Here is an 18011-nt window from a genome sequence, read left to right on the forward strand (position 1 = left end):
TTGATGGGTCAGGATGAACTTAAAGCAGTTAAAGAACAAAGACCACCTAGCGTTCCTGGAATTCAGCCTCTTGGCCTCCTGAATATAAGATAGATTCTTGTTGTCTGTCCAAATGATAAAAGGGTTCTTGGCCCCCTCTAGCCAGTGACGCTATTCTTCCAAAGCTAACTTAACAGCAAGAAGCTCCCAATTCCCGATGTCATAGTTCACCCCTGCTGGAGATAGCCATCTGGAAAAGAACACACATGAGTGTAGTTTATTGACTGTAGGTGTCCGTTGAGACGACACTGCACCTACTCTGATGTCCGAGGCGCCCATTTCCATGATGAAGGGAAAGTCTGGGTTAGGTGAAACCAAAATGGGAACTGCCCCATGAACTGCTGTTTGAGCTCTGCGAAGGCAGCCTCTGCTTCGTTAGTCCAAACAAAAGGACCCGTAGATCTCTTGGTTAGTGCCATAAGCGGAGCTACCACTGAGCTGAAGTTTCTGACAAAATTTTGGCAAAAGTTGGCAAATCCCAGGAGTCATTGGACTTGTTTCACACTGGGTGGTTGTGGCCAATCTCTATCTGCCTGCAGCTTACTAGGGTCCGTCTTGAGATTACCATTAGAAATGATGAAGCCCAAAAATGAAATGGTGGTTACTTAAAATTTATTTGACATAAAGTCCATGATCAAGAAGCTTCTTCAGGATATCTCTGACTTGAGCAACGTGCTCCTCCATGGACTTTGAGAAAATTAGGATGTCGTCCAAGTAGATGAAGGCATACTTATGGAGAGCATCCCAGAAAACTTTGTTTACAGATGCCTGGAAAATTGCTGGCTCATTCACAAGGCCGAAGGGCATGACCAGGTACTCATAGTGCCCTGACAGTATGTTGAATGCCATCTTCCACTCATCACCCTGCTTTATGCGAACCAGATTGCACATACTCTGCAAGTCTAGCTTTGAGAATACTGTTACCCTTTGGAGAATCTCAAAGGCAGTGTTCATGAGTGGATGAGGGTGTCAATTCTTGACTGTTATGTGATTCAGTCCTTTATAATCAATACAGGGCCGCCGGCTCCATCCTTCTTCGGCGTGAAGAACAAGCCAGCACTTGCTGGAGAGGTGGAGGACTGAATGAATCCCATAGTAAAAGCCTCCTTTATATACTCTCAATCCCCACATAAGGCAACCCCCGTCACGGGCAAATTCTTCCCAGCACTGTTAAAAGTAGAGGAACTGGAATTTCTGATGCACATTCCGGCTATTTTGGGTGGCCATGTAGACCTGAGATAGTGTGAGGTCTTTTTTGGTTTCCCTTTGGTTATCTCTGCCATATAGGGAGACTTTTGATCAGCATTAGGGAGAATACATTGAGAGGAGTGTCCTCTCTTGTAAATTTTTCAGGTATTTCCTTTTCCACGGTTAAACAGGACAGTCCAGCATTTTCGTGACCAGTTGTCCTCTTGAACTCAATCTTATAATTATGTCCTCCAAGAAACAGAGCCCATCTCTGCATTCGTGCTGCTGTTAGTGGAACTCCCTTCTATGGATTGAAAATGGACACTAGTAATTGATGGCAAATCTAGTGATTGATGATAAGTAATGAGGGTAAACTCTCTCCCATACAAGCATTGGTTATAATGTTATATACACCATTCAGGCTCAAGATCTCTCTGTCAATCTATGCATAAGTTTTCTCTGCAGCAGTATGGGAAGGTGATGCAAGGGCAATGGGATGCTTCTCTTCAGGCCGGAGAGCGTGTATAATCGACCTCGAAGCGGACAAGTACCAGGCAGTAGATCTATAGCACAGTCATAGGGTCAGTGCGGTGAAAAAGTCGAGGCGTTTCCCTTCCAAATCCTTGTAGATGGAAGGGATTTCTCCCATCTTGGATGCTGCAATTAAACCTGAACCTTCCTCCAAGGATGACTCCTGAGACTATGTTGGTAGTGGGGGTGATTCGGTAGATCCCAGAGTTTCCCCCCACAGGTTCACAAGAGTGTAAACAGAGGCCAACTCCTCATCCGTGTCCTCAGACATCGGCAGTGAGGGGTGACAAATGGTCCCTTAGTGCTCCTGGCACTAAACTCGAAGGATCTCCTTTTCGGAGCCTTCCCCATAGATGGGGCCTGGCAACAGGAGCCCTTTGGCTTAAATGCTAGAGTTCTGTACTGCTTCACCTCCTCCTTAGTTTGGTCCTGAACGAGAAATCTACTTCCGGCACACCCCTGACTGGACTGGGTCGGGACTCACACAGGCCTTTTGGCTGGGGCTGGCTTGTCTTCCCTTGGATGCAGGACTGGGTTCCCTGAAGGCTCCAGGTTATCCCCCTCATCAGAGGTCTGCTCCCTTGTCAGCCACTGGTCTTGGGAAAGACAGGGGATTGGACCACCAAGCTGAAAACATACCTTTGTGCAGCAACTGGACCATGCAACGATCCTCCCTTTCTTGCAGTTCATGGAAGGGTTATGCTGGGACAGCCAGGGGTGCCGGAAGATCAGGGGTATGTGAGGAGACTTAATGATACAGAAACTAATGTCCTCCCAATGATCCTATATCCTCATGCTCAAGGCCAGTGTCTGCGGCCAGATCTGCCTGGAACCAAGCAGATGGCTATCCGTGACAATTGCAAGCATGGGCTGACTCAACCCCTGCAGCGGTGCGTTGAGCCAACGGGCAGTCCCCAAGTCCAGGAAATTTCCATCTGCCCCAGAGTTGAGAAAAGCAACCACCTCTCAACGGTTCACACCCCAGGAGATCTCCATCCTCAGCGTGACAGCAAAATCTGTGAGGTTGGGGGGTTGAGGCTGCTATCATCACAGTCCTCCCGACACCGGACGGCCTGCACAGTTCTCCTGACAGCTGCAGCTTTGGGCATTCGGCCTGCATGTGACCTGCTTTCACACGGTAATGGCAACAACCTTGACTTCGACGCCGGAACCTCTCATCAGCGGAGATTCTTATGCGGCTGATTTCAGGGGATTGACAGCATCCTGAGCAGGAGATGGGCTGCTCATGGTCCACGACTGGGCAGAGTAGAACAACAATGTGTTGAGTCTGAGCTCGAGCTAGCCCTCTTTAACCTCTTGTATTATCCCACTTACGCTTTGCCAGACAATTATTGAGACAAATGAATTGGTCAATCCGAATCGGCTGGTTCTCCCAAGGCGAAGGCATCCTTCAGTTCATCTCAGAGTCCATGGTGGTATCGTGTGGTCAATGCCTCCCTTAACCAGCCACTCTCTTGGGCCAAGGTCTGAAATTCAATTGCATAGTCAGTTGCTGATCTTCTACCCTGTTGGATCTTCACTGGGGGTCTGAGGCTTGGATGGAACACTTTCCTTATGGCAGCCATGAGTCCCTCTGAATCCAAGCAAATATCTGACCTACATTCCCAATGCGCACTGGCCCAGGCCAGGACTCTTCCAGTCAGAAGCAAGTTAATGAAGGCCACCTTTCCTCGCTCCAAAGGGAACTGGGATGGCTGGACTTCAAGTACTGATAAGTATTGGACAAGGAAGCTGTGGCAAGAGCCCTGGTCACCTTCGAATCTCTCAGGGGTCGGAAGATGGACTAGCTCCGCAGAGGGACCGACAGCCTCACCCGGGTGAGTTTGGTTTCCTCCCTGCAATAGGTGGTACATGGCGACCTGGAGTCTGTGTATCTCCAGGCTCGGTCTGAAATCTTTTTGCTATCGCTGGCCCCAGCCTGCGAAAGGCTCCAATACCACATTGGGTCCATGTTGGCTCAATCATCCTGTGATGAGTCCTTGATGAGGATGGCTTGGACCCAAATGCTGAAGTATCCAAGACTAGGACTGAGACTCGGTTTCAAACCGGATCAAGAATCAGACCACAAGACAGACACTAGACAAAATCATGAGTAGGCTTACAATTGAGCACTGAACCTTAGTTCAGGTGCTCCTTAAATACTCAATCCTTGGCACTCAAAACATGATTGCAAATTAGCGGGACTGTCCTGAATCCTTAAAAGGGCTGCACCAGCAATCCATACTCTGGGGAGTTAAAATGTCTAAACCTTGGAAGCTGGCACGGATGGGTGCATGTCATAACAGCCTCTCTGAGTGAAGTCCAGGAAACTGGCACCCAAGTTCATTGGACCCTTCAGGATTCTCAGGAAAGTAAACCCGGTGGCCTACACTTTTCAGCTCCCAAAGGCCCTCAAGATAATTCCCCTTTCCACATTTCCAAATTAAAGCCTGTGAATACCAGCCCTTTAGCCCCAGCACGATCAGTCCTGCCACAACCCAGGTTTGTTCTTGGGGAATAGACCCTTACTATGGGAAGAATTTTGGATTCATGAACTGTTCAGGGTGTTCGGCGGTTCCTTGTGAACTGGGAAGGATCTGGCACTGAGGAACGGTGCTGAGTTCCTCAAAGGGACACCTTAGATCCGGCTCTCATCCATGATTACAATCATTGTCTCTCCGAGCAGCCAGGGCCGTCAGGAGACAGCCACAGGGGAGGGGATCCTGTTACGACACACACCCAACGTTAGGCACTCTAACTCTCGAGTGTATGGATAGCTGGTATGGCCCCTTTAAAGATTCAGGACTGTCCCACTAATCGGCAATCATGTTTTGGATGCCAAGAATCGAGTATTTAAAGAGGACCTCACCTGAACTAAGGTTCAGTGCTCAATCGTAAGCCCTACTAGTGATTATACCTAGTGTTTCTTTTGTGCTTAGTTATTGATCCAGTTTGATACCATGTCTCGATCCTTGCTTCAGACACTCCAGCAACTGGGTCCAATCCATCCTTGTCAAAGAATCTTGTCACATCTTCCCAAGCACCTTCACCTTAGTAATAGCAACGATTCTCACTTCTGACCCCGGACTCCCTCGAATTTCTGACAAACTGCTCCAGTCTTCCATAGTGAACACTGATGCAAGATACTTATTCAGTTACACAGAACATAAGATTGAATTAAATTGAATTTTATTTCTTGCATCCTTCACATAGATGAGGAATAAAAATCTTTATGTTACATCTCTATCTAAATGTGCAATGTGCAATTTATAGTAATTTGTCATAAATAGTATGTACAGCATACTAATATAACATATAAATATGATTGTATCAGCATGAATTAATCAATCTGATGGCCTGGTGGAAGAAGCTGTCCCGGAGCCTGTTGGTCCTGGCTTTTAAGCTGCGGTACCATTACCCAGATAGTAGCAGCTGGAACAGTTTGTGGTTGGGGTGACTCAGATCCCCAATGATCCTTCGGGCCCTTTTTATGCACCTGTCTCTGTAAATGTCTTGAATAGTGGGAAGTTTACATCTACAGATGCGCTGGGCTGTCCACACCACTCTCTGTAGAGTCCTGCAATTGAGGGAAGTACAGTTCCCACACCAGGCAGTGATGCAGCCTGTCAGGATGCTCTCAATTGTGCCCCTGTAGAAAATCTTTAGGATTTGGGGACTCATACCAGACTTCTTCAATCACCTGAGGTCAAAGAGGCACTGTTGTGTTTTATTTACCACACAGCCGGTATGTACAGACCACGTGAGATCCTCAATGATGTGTATGCCAAGGAACTTAAAGCTGTTCACCTTCTCAACCCCAGATTCATTGATGTCAATAAGGGTTAGCCTGTCTCCAGTCCTCCTGTAGTCCACAACCAGCTCCTTTGTTTTTGCGACATTGACTGAGAAGTTGTTTTCTTGACACCACTGTGTCAGTTTGATGACTTCTTCTCTGTAGGCTGCCTCATTATTATTTGAGATTAGGCCAATCAGCGTAGTATCATCATTAAATTTAATTAGCAGATTAGAGCTGTGACTGGCGACCCAGTCATGGATATACAGGGAGTAAAGGAGGGGGCTTTGTACACAGCCCTGAGAGGCACCTGTGTTGAGGGTCAGAGGGGCAGAGGTCAGGGAGCACACCTGCTGGCGATCTGACAGGAAATCAATGATCCAGCTGGACAAGGCAGGGTGAAGGCCCAGGTCTCTGAGTTTCTTGTCAAGCCTGAGGGAATTATGGTGTTGAACGCTGAACTGTAGTCCAAGAACAGCATTCTCACATAAGCATCATTCTTCTCCAGATGTGTAAGGATGCCTTCTGATCCCGCAGCCTTGCTACTGTCCACTCATTGAAAAACACCTGCATACTTCAGCCTCAGAGATGATTAAGGTGCAGGCTGCTTCGGCAACTCTCCTCAGGGGCTCAGTATTGGCGACTTCGAACCGAGTGTGAAAAAGATTTGGCTCATCTGGGAGACAGGCAGCGATGTTGGCGGAACCATTGTGCTTAGCTTTGAAGTCTGCAATGGTGTGCAGACCTTGCCATACGCTGTGTGTATTGTTGGTGGAGTGTTTGTTGTGTCTGGATCTTGTCCCTGTATTGGCATTTCACTGCCTTTATAACTTTGCATAGATCGTAGCTGCATTTCTTGAGTTCCTGGTGGGTACCGGCAGTGTAAGCTCTGTCTTGCGTGACTGTTGATTCAGCGTTTCTGGTTAGGATAGACCCTGACCGATTTTTGGGGGACAACGTCCTCTATGCACTTCCAGATGAAGCTCGTGGCCCCTGCCATGAATTTGGAGACATCTTCATCATTAAAGCCATTCCAGTTGATGTCATCAAAGCAGTCCTGTAGCATGGAGACCAATTGGCCAGACCAACAGTGGACGGTTTTAACTATGGCTGCCTCTTGCTTCAGCATCAGCAAAAGCAAGATGGACATAGAACTCTACAGCACATTACAGGCCCTTTGGCCCACAATGTCATGCTGACTATGTAACCTACTCTAGAAACTGCCTAGAATTGTCCTACTGCATAGCCTTCTGTTTTTCTAAGCTCCATGTACCTATCTAAGAGACTCTTAAAAGACCCTATTGTATCCGCCTCCACCACCGTCGCCAGCAGTGCATTCCACATAACCACCACTCTCTGTGTGAAAAACCTACCTCTGACATCTCCTCTGTACCTACTTTCAAGCACCTTAAAAGTATACACCCTCATGTTTGCCATTTCAGTCCTGGGAAAATCCTCTGGCTATCCATATGATGAATGCCTCTTATCATCTTATACTCCTCTATCATGTCACCTTTCATCCTCCATCACCCCAAGGAGAAAAGGCCAGGTTCATTCAACCTATTCTCATTAGGCACACTCTCCAGTTCATCCACCCTTTTTTGTCCCCCATTACTAGCTCTCCAGCATTGTTTTCCAGTAGTCTGATATCCATTGTCGCCCCTCTCTTACTCTTTATATATCTGCGAAAAACTTTCTGTGTCCTCTTTTATATTATTGGCTAGCTTACCTTCATCTTTAATTTTTTTCTCTCCTTTGGCTATTTTAGTTGTCTTCTGTTGGTTTTTAAATATCTCATAATCCTCTAACTTCTTACTAATTTTTTACTGTATCATATGTCCTCACTTTTGCTTTTATGCTGTCTTTGACTTCCCTTATTAGTCATAGTTGCATCATATTCCCTTTAGAATACTATTTCTTCTTTGGGATGTATCTAACCTGCACCTTCTGAATTGCACCCAGAAACTCCAGCCACTGCTGTTCTGCCATCATCCCTGCTAGTGTCCCCTTGTAATCAAGTTTGAGAGCTTCTCTCTCATACCCCTGTAATCCCCTTTACTCCACTGTAATACTGAGACATCTGACTCTAGATCCTCCCTCTCAAACTGCAGAGTGAATTTAAACATGTTATGATCACTGCTTCCTCAGGATTCCTTTACCTTAAGCTCCCTAACCAAATCTTGTTCATCATATAACACCCAGTCCAGAATTGCCTTCCCCTAGTGGGATCAACAAGCTGCTCTAAAAAGCCATCTCATAGGCATTCTACAAATTTCCTCTCTTGGGATCCAGCACCCACTTAATTTTCCCAATCTACCTGCGTATTGAAATCCCCCAAGACTATTGTATCATTGCTCTTTTCACATGCCTCTTCCATTTCCTGTTGTATTTTGTATCTCACATCCTGGTTACCATTTGTAGTCTTGTATATAATTCCCTCTGGGATCTTTTTACCCTTGCAGTTTCTTAACTTTACTCACAAGGATTCGAGATCTTCCGATCCCATGTCACTTCTTTCTAACAATTTTATTTCACTTTTTATCAAGAGTCCCCCCCCTGCCACACCCTATGTCTGCCTGCCTATCCTTATGTTACAATGTGTCTCCTTGGATGTTAAGCTTACAACTATGATCTTCTTCTAACCATGACTCAGTGATGCCCACCTGGCAATTTCAACTGTGCTTCAAGATCATCTACCTTATTACATATAATATACTATGTATTTTCAAATATAACCCTTTTCAATTTTGCTTCTATGTTGTAGTTCAACTCATCCCACAGACTGCAATTTTGCCCTATCATCTCTGCCTGTCCTTCTTCAGTCTCACTACACACTGCATCTACTTGTGTACCAACTGCCCCATCCCCAGCCCTATCACCCTGTGAAGTTAGTTTAAACCTTCCCCAACAGCTCTAGCAAACCTACCCACAAGGATAGTTGGTGCCCTGGAATTCAGTTGTAACCCACCCTTTTTGTCATAACTCCCCCAGAAGAGATCCCAATTATATAGAAATCTGAAACAGTGCCCCCTGCACCAATTCCTCAGCTAGACAATCATCTGCCAAATCATTCTATTCTTACCCTCACTGGCTTGTGGCACAGGCAGCAATCCAAAGGTTACTACACTTGAGATCCTGATTTTCAGCTTTCTATCTAACTTTCCAGAGAGTCGAGGGTGCCCAGGGTCAGAAGGGAGAATCGTTGCTATTACTAAGGTGAAGGAGCTTGGGAAGCTGTGACCAGACTCCTTGACGAGGATGGTTTGGACCCAGTTACTGGAGTATCTGAAGCAAGGATCAAAACATGGTATCAAACTGGATCAAGGACTGAGCACAAAACAAACACTAGACAAAATCACTAGTAGGGCATATGATTGAGCACTGAACCTCAATTCAGGTGCTCTTTAAATACTCAATTCTTGGCATCCAAAACATGATTGCCAATTAGTGGGACGGTCCTGCATTTCCTACCTGTGCCATTAGTACCAATAAGTACCACAACTTCCGGCTGTTCACCCTCCCCTGATCCAAGACATTCCTGACCCTGACACCAGGGAAGCAGCATGCCATCTGGGTGTCTCTTTCATGTCCACAGAATCTTCTGCTGCTCCTCTAACTATGGAATTCCCTATCACTGCTGCACTCCTCTTCTTTTCCCCTTCCCTTCTGAGCCACGGAGCTACTGAGTGCCAGAGATCTAGTCTTCCCTCTAGCAGGTCATTTCCACCCCCCCTCCCCCCCAACAGTAGCCAAAGAGGTGTACTTATTCCTGAGGGGAATGACCACGGGTCCTCCGCTGGCTGCCTATTCCCTTTGACAGCTACCCAGCTGCCTACATCCTGCAATACAGAGGTGACTACCTCCCTGTAACTCCTATCTATCACTTCCTCTAATGGCTGATCACAAGACTAATGATGTTGAATTATTTTGGAGGGTTTGAAAGTGGAAGGAACAGTGTGCAATGACTGTGAATGAAATTTTATACAAGTCAGAACATTTTAGAGTGTCTTAAGTTTTGATAACTGCATTTTTTATTAAAACCAGGTCAGTAAATGAACATATACCATCACACCCCTTACATCATTCAAATGGACAATATTTTACCCTAAAAGAAACAGAACTCTATGAATTTGTCAATGACTCATCCCCATTTTACAGAAGATTAATGTAGATTTCTGTAATGCTGTCCCATAAACGGCCATAAACATCTGATGCTGTGGCATGAGTGCTCTTAGTCAAGGCATTACCAGACTTCTTTGTCCATAGAGGTTAAGATTGAGAGGGAAAATAAATCTGCCATGATCGAATGACGGAGCAGACTCCATGAGCTGAATGGCCTAATTCTGCTCCCATGCCTCATCGTCTTATTACAGTCACTCTCAATGTCCTGCCTGAAGATCACAGTAGGCTGCTGATTTGGAAATGTCGATAACCAAGGGGAGCCAGGCATTCTTGCATCCAAGCCACTGAAAGCTGACATGCAGATTCAACAGGCAATTAGGAAGGCTTACAGGAGTGAAGATCCTTACTAAAATGATATAGGGTCTTCGTGATTAAACACTGGAATACGGCATGCAATTTTGGTCACCTTGCCCAAGAAAGGGCATGCCTACTACAGGTAGTGCAGCAAAGACTTACCATAATCACCAGGTTCCTGGGATAGTAGGTCTGTAATATGAGGAGAAATTGAGTAGGCTTGCATTTATTCCCAAAAGATTATAAGAATGACAGGCAATGAAATAAACAAAATTCTTGGGAGTGGGTGCACAGAAGATGTTTCCTTGATTGAGGAGTCAAGTACAAGGGACCACAGACCCAATATAATAACTGAGGTGAAGAAAAAATTGTTTGCTCAGAGCAAGGTGTCCATATCAGCATTTATAGAATAGTACAGCACAGCACAGTTCAGGCCCTTTGGCCCACAATGTTGTGCCGACCCTCAAACCCTGCCTCCCATATAACCCCCCACCTTAAGTTCCTCCATATACCTGTCTAGTACTCTCTTAAACTTCACTAGTGTATCTGCCTCCACCACTGACTCAGGCAGTGCATTCCATGCACCAACCACTCTGAGTAAAAAACCTTCCTCGAATATCCCCCTTGAACTTCCCATCCCTTACCTTAAAGCCATGTCCTCTTGTATCGAGCAGTGGTGCTCTGGGGAAGAGGTGCTGGCTATCCACTCTATCTATTCTTCTTATTATCTTGTACACCTCTATCATGTCTCCTCTCATCCTCCTTCTCTCCAAGGAGTAAAGCCCTAGCTCCCTTAATCTCTGATCATAATGCATACTCTCTAAACCAGGCAGCACTCTGGTAAATCTCCTCTGTACCCTTTCCAATGCTTCCACATCCTTCCTATAGTGAGGCGACCAGAACTGGACACAGTACTCCAAGTGTGGCCTAACCAGAGTTTTATAGAGTTGCATCATTACATCGCGACTCTTAAACTCTATCCCTCGACTTATGAAAGCTAACACCCCATAAGCTTTCTTAACTACCCTATCCACCTGTGAAGCAACTTTCAGGGATCTGTGGTTATGTACCCCCAGATCCCTCTGCTCCTCCACACTACCAAGTATCCTGTCATTTACTTTGTACTCTGCCTTGGAGTTTGTCCTTCCAAACTGTACCACCTCACACTTCTCTGGGTTGAACTCCATCTGGCACTTCTCAGCCCACTTCTGCATCCTATCAATGTGTCTCTGCAATTTTCGACAATCCTCTACACTATCTACAACACCACCAACCTTTGTGTCATCTGCAAACTTGGCAACCCCCCCCTCTACCCCAACATCCAGGTCATTAATAAAAATCATGAAAAGTAGAGGTCCCAGAACAGATCCTTGTGGGACACGACTAGTCACAATCCTCCAATCTGAATGTACTCCCTCCACTATGACCCTCTGCCTTCTGCAGGCAAGCTAATTCTGAATCCACCTGGCCAAACTTCCCTGGATCCCATGCCTTCTGACTTTCTGAATAAGTCTACCGTGTGGAACCTTGTCAAGTGCCTTACTAAAATCCATATAGATCGCATCCACTGCACTACCCTCATCTATGTGCCTGGTCACCTTCTCAAAGAACTCTATCAGGCTTGTTAGACATGATCTGCCCTTCACAAAGCCATGCTGACTGTCCCTGATCAGACCATGATTTTCTAAATGCCCATAGATCCTATCTCTAAGAATCTTTTCCAACAGCTTTCCCACCACAGACGAAAGGCATTTGTACTTCACTGAAATTTTCCATGCTTTTCCTAAATCGATCAGCTGAGCCACCATTTGCCTTTTCCATCAAATGTCTACCTTACTTCACTGTTCCCTTGGTAACAAGTTCCACATTTTTACTACTATTTTTGGTAATGAAATCTATTAGGGAATCAGGAAGAAACCTCATCACCCAAAAATGTTACGTTGATAATCTTTAATTATGCTCTTCGCCATATTCTTTGTATGCACTCCTTTAAAAAAAACCTTTAATCATTTTAAATAAGTCTGTAAGCCTTTCCCTTCATCTCTCCTTTCTCCAGAGAAAAGAGACCATGTCTGTTCATTCTTCCTTGATAAATATATCCTCGTGGTTCTAGTGTGCTTTGCATCCTCGCCTCTCTACCTTTTCCATAATACAGTAAGCAAGACTGTACAAGACAGTAGCTAACATGCTAAATTTTTACTGAACCTGTTCAAGGTCTAATACACATTTTGTATATCATCACTGCTTCTTTAATTTTAGCCCTCCAGTAATAAATTCTATTGATTTTTATGACTTTTATCATTCTGCTAATCCATGGCTCAACATTTAATAAATTGTGTATTTCTTCTCTGAGATCTCTTCATTCATTTTCAACACCTAGATATGTGTCTCACTGGAGATCCTCCATATCAAAAACATACTACCTTGCACTTAACCTAATTGACCATTATTTTCCAGTTGTATGCCAATTCTGAAAGTTTAATTATGTCCTTCTGTAATTTACTACTGTGTTCCTTAGCGTTCAATAGGAAAAATGAGCCCCACATTTGAAATCAATTACAAATTAAGAAAATTTGTGTTTCTCGACTCTTCACTGCAGAGATTTCAAAGAAGGTTATCAGCCCTTAAATGTCCGTTCCATATTGTAGACATACAGCAACAACACATGCTGTTACTTCCATACAGGAACGAGACTGAAGGGAAGGTGGAAAGTGTTATCACAATCACTCAAATGGACATGCATGTCCTAGTCAATGAGATACATGCTAGGATGAAAATTCTGTGTGCTGTGGTTACTGTGACCTGCCAGACTCAACACTGGCAGGAATGCCACAGTTCACTCCTTTGGAACTCAGAATGCACACACGATGAACCAATGCCGAAAGAAATTTTACGTCTCACAAGACACGTCAAGTTGATGAACCCGTAACAATTTATGCCTGCAGAGAGGAGATTCTCACTAAAAATGTATTTGTGGAGAGATCTGAGTCTTTAAGTAAGGTGCTATGCATTAGGAAATGCAGACATTCTGTAGTAAGCCTTTGGAATATTTGCTGTATGCAGGTGGACCTGAAAAAATTGTTTAAAACCATTTTCCTTGCCTGGCTGATCACTAAACTAATATTTCACTGTTAAGAGTTTGGAATATGGAGAGGATTATACCGTTAGCGATGGGGATTTTTTTTTGCAGGGTCAGAATCAGAATCAGAATCAGGTTTAATAGCACTGGCACATGTCGTTAAATGTGTTAACCTTGCAGCAGCAGTACTATTCAATACATGATAAATATGGGAAAAATAATTACAGTAAATTTATATTAAATGGTTAAGTTCAAATAAGCAGAGCAAAAGCAGAAATAAATTTTAAAAAGTAGTGAGGTAGTGTTCATGGGTACAATGTCCAATTAGAAATCGGATGGCAGAGGGTAAGAAACTGTTCTTGAATCACTGAGTGTGTGCCTTCGGGCTTCTGTACCTCCTTCCTGATGGTAACAATAAGAGAGCACATCCCAAGTGGTGGGGGGCTTTAATGATGGGTCCTTACAAAAATCTTCTTCTCCTGTGAAGTCCTCTCTTTTCTCTACAGCCAATGACTGCTTCCTCTGCTCACTGGAAGATAACATTCATGAACAAAATATTCCCCAATAATCTTCTTCTTTCTTCTGTTCCAGCTCCACCCCATAATCATCAGGTTTCAAGTCACCCTGATGCTGTTCTTCCAAAACTGGCTGCTGACTGCAAAATAAAGTCTTCACCTATGCTTAAAGGGAATTTATTGCAGACAAATAAATACAGGAAATAAAGTCTTACCTTCAGAACACCAATACCGCTTTAAGTACACAGTTCCTGTGTACTTATCGTTGGCCTTTGCCCGGGATTCAATACTCTAGCAGTGCTGGCTGCTGAAAATATCCAGCAGTGCAGATTCTAAGGGATGAAGGCTTAATACACGCTTCCTGGGAACAGGGCTTTCATCTGAAGATTTATCTCATGATCCACAACAATATGCACACTGTAAGAATGGAACTTTTTTTCTATTCAAATCAAAGAAAGCTGTTATTATTATCAAAGATGCTATGCAATTCTTTCACAGCCACGATTGCTCAGGATGTACAGAACCCTTAACTCCCACACCACCATGTTTAAGAACAGCTACTTTTCTTCAAACATTTGGTTCCTGAACCAACTGGCAAAACCCTAGTCATTAAAATGTAGCAATACTATGACCACCTTCGACACTTTACACTAAAATGGACTTTGTTTTTTGTTTTGTTCTAATTGTGTTTTCTTGTAAAAGTTGTGTATCATTTATGCTTGATTGATGTTTTTCTTATGAATGCTATTTACAGGATGGTATGTGCCGGTGGTGATGCTGCGTGTTTTTCACTGCACCTGTGCATACATGTACTTGTACATATGACAGTAAACTTGACTTTGACTTTGAATCTTTGAATGCAGTCATCATTGGAATGGAGCACAGACAGATAGGGTGGAGTGGAAATGGAATAGAGAATTAAAGTGACAGAAGTCTAGAAGCTCAGGGTCACCCTGCCGACTGAATACAGGTGTTCTGCAGAGTAGTCAGCCTGTCTGCAGTTGGTTTCTCCAATGTTAAGGAGACCACACTGTGGGCGCTAAATGCATATTACAAGATTAGAAGTGGACGTGGATCACTGGAAGGATTTTTTGTATCACTGGTTGATGAGAAGGGCTGAGTTAAAAGAGCAAGAGTTTCACATATAGCTGCATAAGAAAATATTGTGAGAAAAGAAATGGTTTGTGGAGATGGAAGAGTGGACCAGGGTGTCTGAAGGGATCCATCATTTTGGAATGTTAAAAAGGGAGTGGAGGGGATGATATATCTGAGGGTGGAATTATAGTGAAGTGCTGAAAATTGGGAAGAATGATCTGTTGACTTGTTCTGGTTGGGAGGCGAAGGGATTAGTTCAGAGGTGTGAGAAATAGATGAAACGTATTCAAGGATGCTGTCAACTATAGCAGTGGAAAATACACTTTTAAGCTTAAAGGAAGACCACTCAGAGCTGCCTGTATGGAATGTCTTTTTATCTGAGAGGATACACTGGAGATGTAGAGAACAATCCAGATCTGACAATGTAGCTGAAGGTTTTCCCAAAGAATGCTAACTGTCTCAGTGATGATAGCCTTGGAAACTATGAGCTAGCATATGCTGTTCGCTTACTCATCAGAGATGCTAAGTTATGACCGTGATGGTATTGGGTTTGCTTGAAGTTCTAAATTCAAATAAAGAACTTAAGCCCTATCAGACATAAATAGCCATGAGTACTCTACCTAAAGGGAAATTATACTGTAACTACCCAATCTTCAAAGGCTAGTTCACTTCCCTGTTTACTCTCCCCAGTGAGCTTAGCTGCCAATATCCGCTATTCGGGTAGTGGGTTCCCTCTCCCTACCAGGGAGAAGATACGTCCAGCTAACAAAGCAGTTAAAAACAGTTTATTTATTTTCAGTGCTACACATTTAAATCCAAATAACACTCTTTAAACAAATTTAAACCTCACAGAGGATTTCTATCTTAAACATTTCTAAGTTTCAAACCATTTCTAAAATACAACCTATTTCTAAAACATAAAGCAAAATTCACAAAGTATAAAAGATATCCAAAACATAGATACAATTCCTCTAAACTAAAAAGACATATTAACAAGTTGCAGACAAAGGAATCATCCATCACAGATATGAGCTAGCAAACTAACCCAGTGTGTTCTTAGTTATAATACGACTATTCCATGGTGTTTTTAATTATGCTCCAGTATATGTTGGTACATTCAGAGAGGTATGTTATATGAATGATGACATTATTTGGAATATTATTTGCCTGACACTGGCAAGACATCAGGCATGTTAATGTGAATAGCAGACATAGGAATGCTGTCAAAATTCCAATCAGATGTTAATTCGCCTGGAAACAATCTCTAGTACTATGTACTCCAGGCAAGATCAAATTTAGGTGTGACACTTAATATACGGATGTTCACTTTCCGTAACAATGTTCTTATCTGGACCTTCAGGATACCGTGACACATCTCACTAGTCTGTTTCTGATTTTTAAAAAAAACTGTTTCAACAAATAAATGAGATTAAGGATGATTACGACTAAAACAAAACATGTTTAGACAAACTTACAATTTAATCTTGAACATCAACTTAATTGTCACTAGGTGGTGCTCAAATAACAGAATAAAATGTAACTGATTTAATTAGTTTCTACATTATAAACAAAAAAATGAAAATATTATAAAAACATGTTTTAAAATTGAGAAGCATAACTGAGTAAGTAATTATTCAATCTATATTCTTGCAGTATCAACTTACTGACCTGCCTAAAATTTGGCAGGAATCACTCATGGCAAGGCTTCAGGCACTTATCCCTGCTACAGTGCTAATTTTTACACTTGCCCCAAATTCTCCTCCCTCAGTTCCTGAAACAGTTCTTCCAGGTGAGGAGGCGCTTCACATGTGAACTTATCAGGGTCTTTTATTGTACCTCCTGTTGCACCTCCTCTACATCAGTGAGACCATTTACAGAATGGGAGATTGCTTTGTCAAGAACTTTCACTTTGTCCACTGCAACAGGCTGGGTCTCCTGGTGGTCAAACATTTTAAGTCCACTTCCCGTTCTCACCCTGGCATCTTGAAGTCAGATTCAGACTGAAGGAGCAACACCTCATATTCTGTTTTGATAGTCTCCAATCTGAAGGCATGAACAATTTTCTCAATTTTTCCAAACACTGTCCCCTCCTCCCTGGTTTTCTCTTATCCCTGTGGTCCCATTACCTCTTCTGCTCCCACCGCCTATCCTCATGACCTGTCAATCAGCTTTACCTTCCTCCCTTCGTTTCTTCACCTTCTTCCCTTTACTCCATAGTCTATTGTCCTCTGTACCAGATTCTTTCTTCTTCTGGCTTTGCTTTACCCATCTATCACCTACCAGATTCTCACATTATTCTCTTCACCCTCTCCCCACCTGGATTCACCTATCACCCGTAGGGACTTCCCTTTCCACCTCCCCTTTTATATTGGCTTCTGCCCTCTTTCTTTCCAGTCCTGATGATAAGTCATGGGCCGAAATATCGACTGTTCATTTACCCTCCTAGATGCTGCTCCAGCATTTTGTGTGAGTTGATCCAGTCTACCAGCATCTACAGTTTCCTTTGTGTCAACAGTCTCAGGCTATGCTGTTTACAAACTCAGAATATTGGTTGTTTGGTTGTGTCATTTTCAAAAATATACAAGGATCCAGAAATGAAACGATACATGAAGCTCTGAGGTATTCTTTAATATTTTACTGAAATCCTGCCAGGTGTAACTATTTTCGTCTTATCGGGGGCTCTGCCGACCCTATTCCATGGTAAAATATTTAAAGCAGTGCTTAGACTCCAGTTATTGTGCTAGATAACCATAAGAGTGCACATCTGAGTGGAAACCAACAGGAGGTGCTTTTGATGTGATTTTGGACAGAAAATTCCACTCTGGGCTGTGATACAATAATAGAGAAATCTCAGTTAAAGATACCTTCCAGTTTAACTTCTCAGCACCCATGCAAAGTGACTGACATTACCACTGTGTTACATTGTTGTTGCCTACAATGATGAATTATTTTAAGCTCAATTTTTCTGTTACAGCATAGTTAATTTGATCAAAAACTGCTTTTTCCCCCACTGACTTCACTGTTAGACAACTAACATAAGGTAAGAAAGAAGTTAATTTATTTTTACCATCATCCAAAACTCCAATTTCTCTCCAGCATAACTTCTCCAGGAAGTGTATGTTCCAGAGTGATGTACTGTATCCATTATTTTGTTCCAACCTACTTAAAATGGTATTCTTAATACCTATGTGTCATATATAATACAAGGCTTGAAAAGTGATGTACTTCATATGAAACCATGGGGAAAAAAACACAATAAAGTAGAATTCAGTTCCAAAACCCCAAGAAACTTCAA

This window comes from Mobula hypostoma, chromosome 8 (genome assembly GCF_963921235.1).
Source record: "Mobula hypostoma chromosome 8, sMobHyp1.1, whole genome shotgun sequence".
In the NCBI taxonomy this organism is placed as follows: Eukaryota; Metazoa; Chordata; class Chondrichthyes; order Myliobatiformes; family Myliobatidae; genus Mobula; species Mobula hypostoma.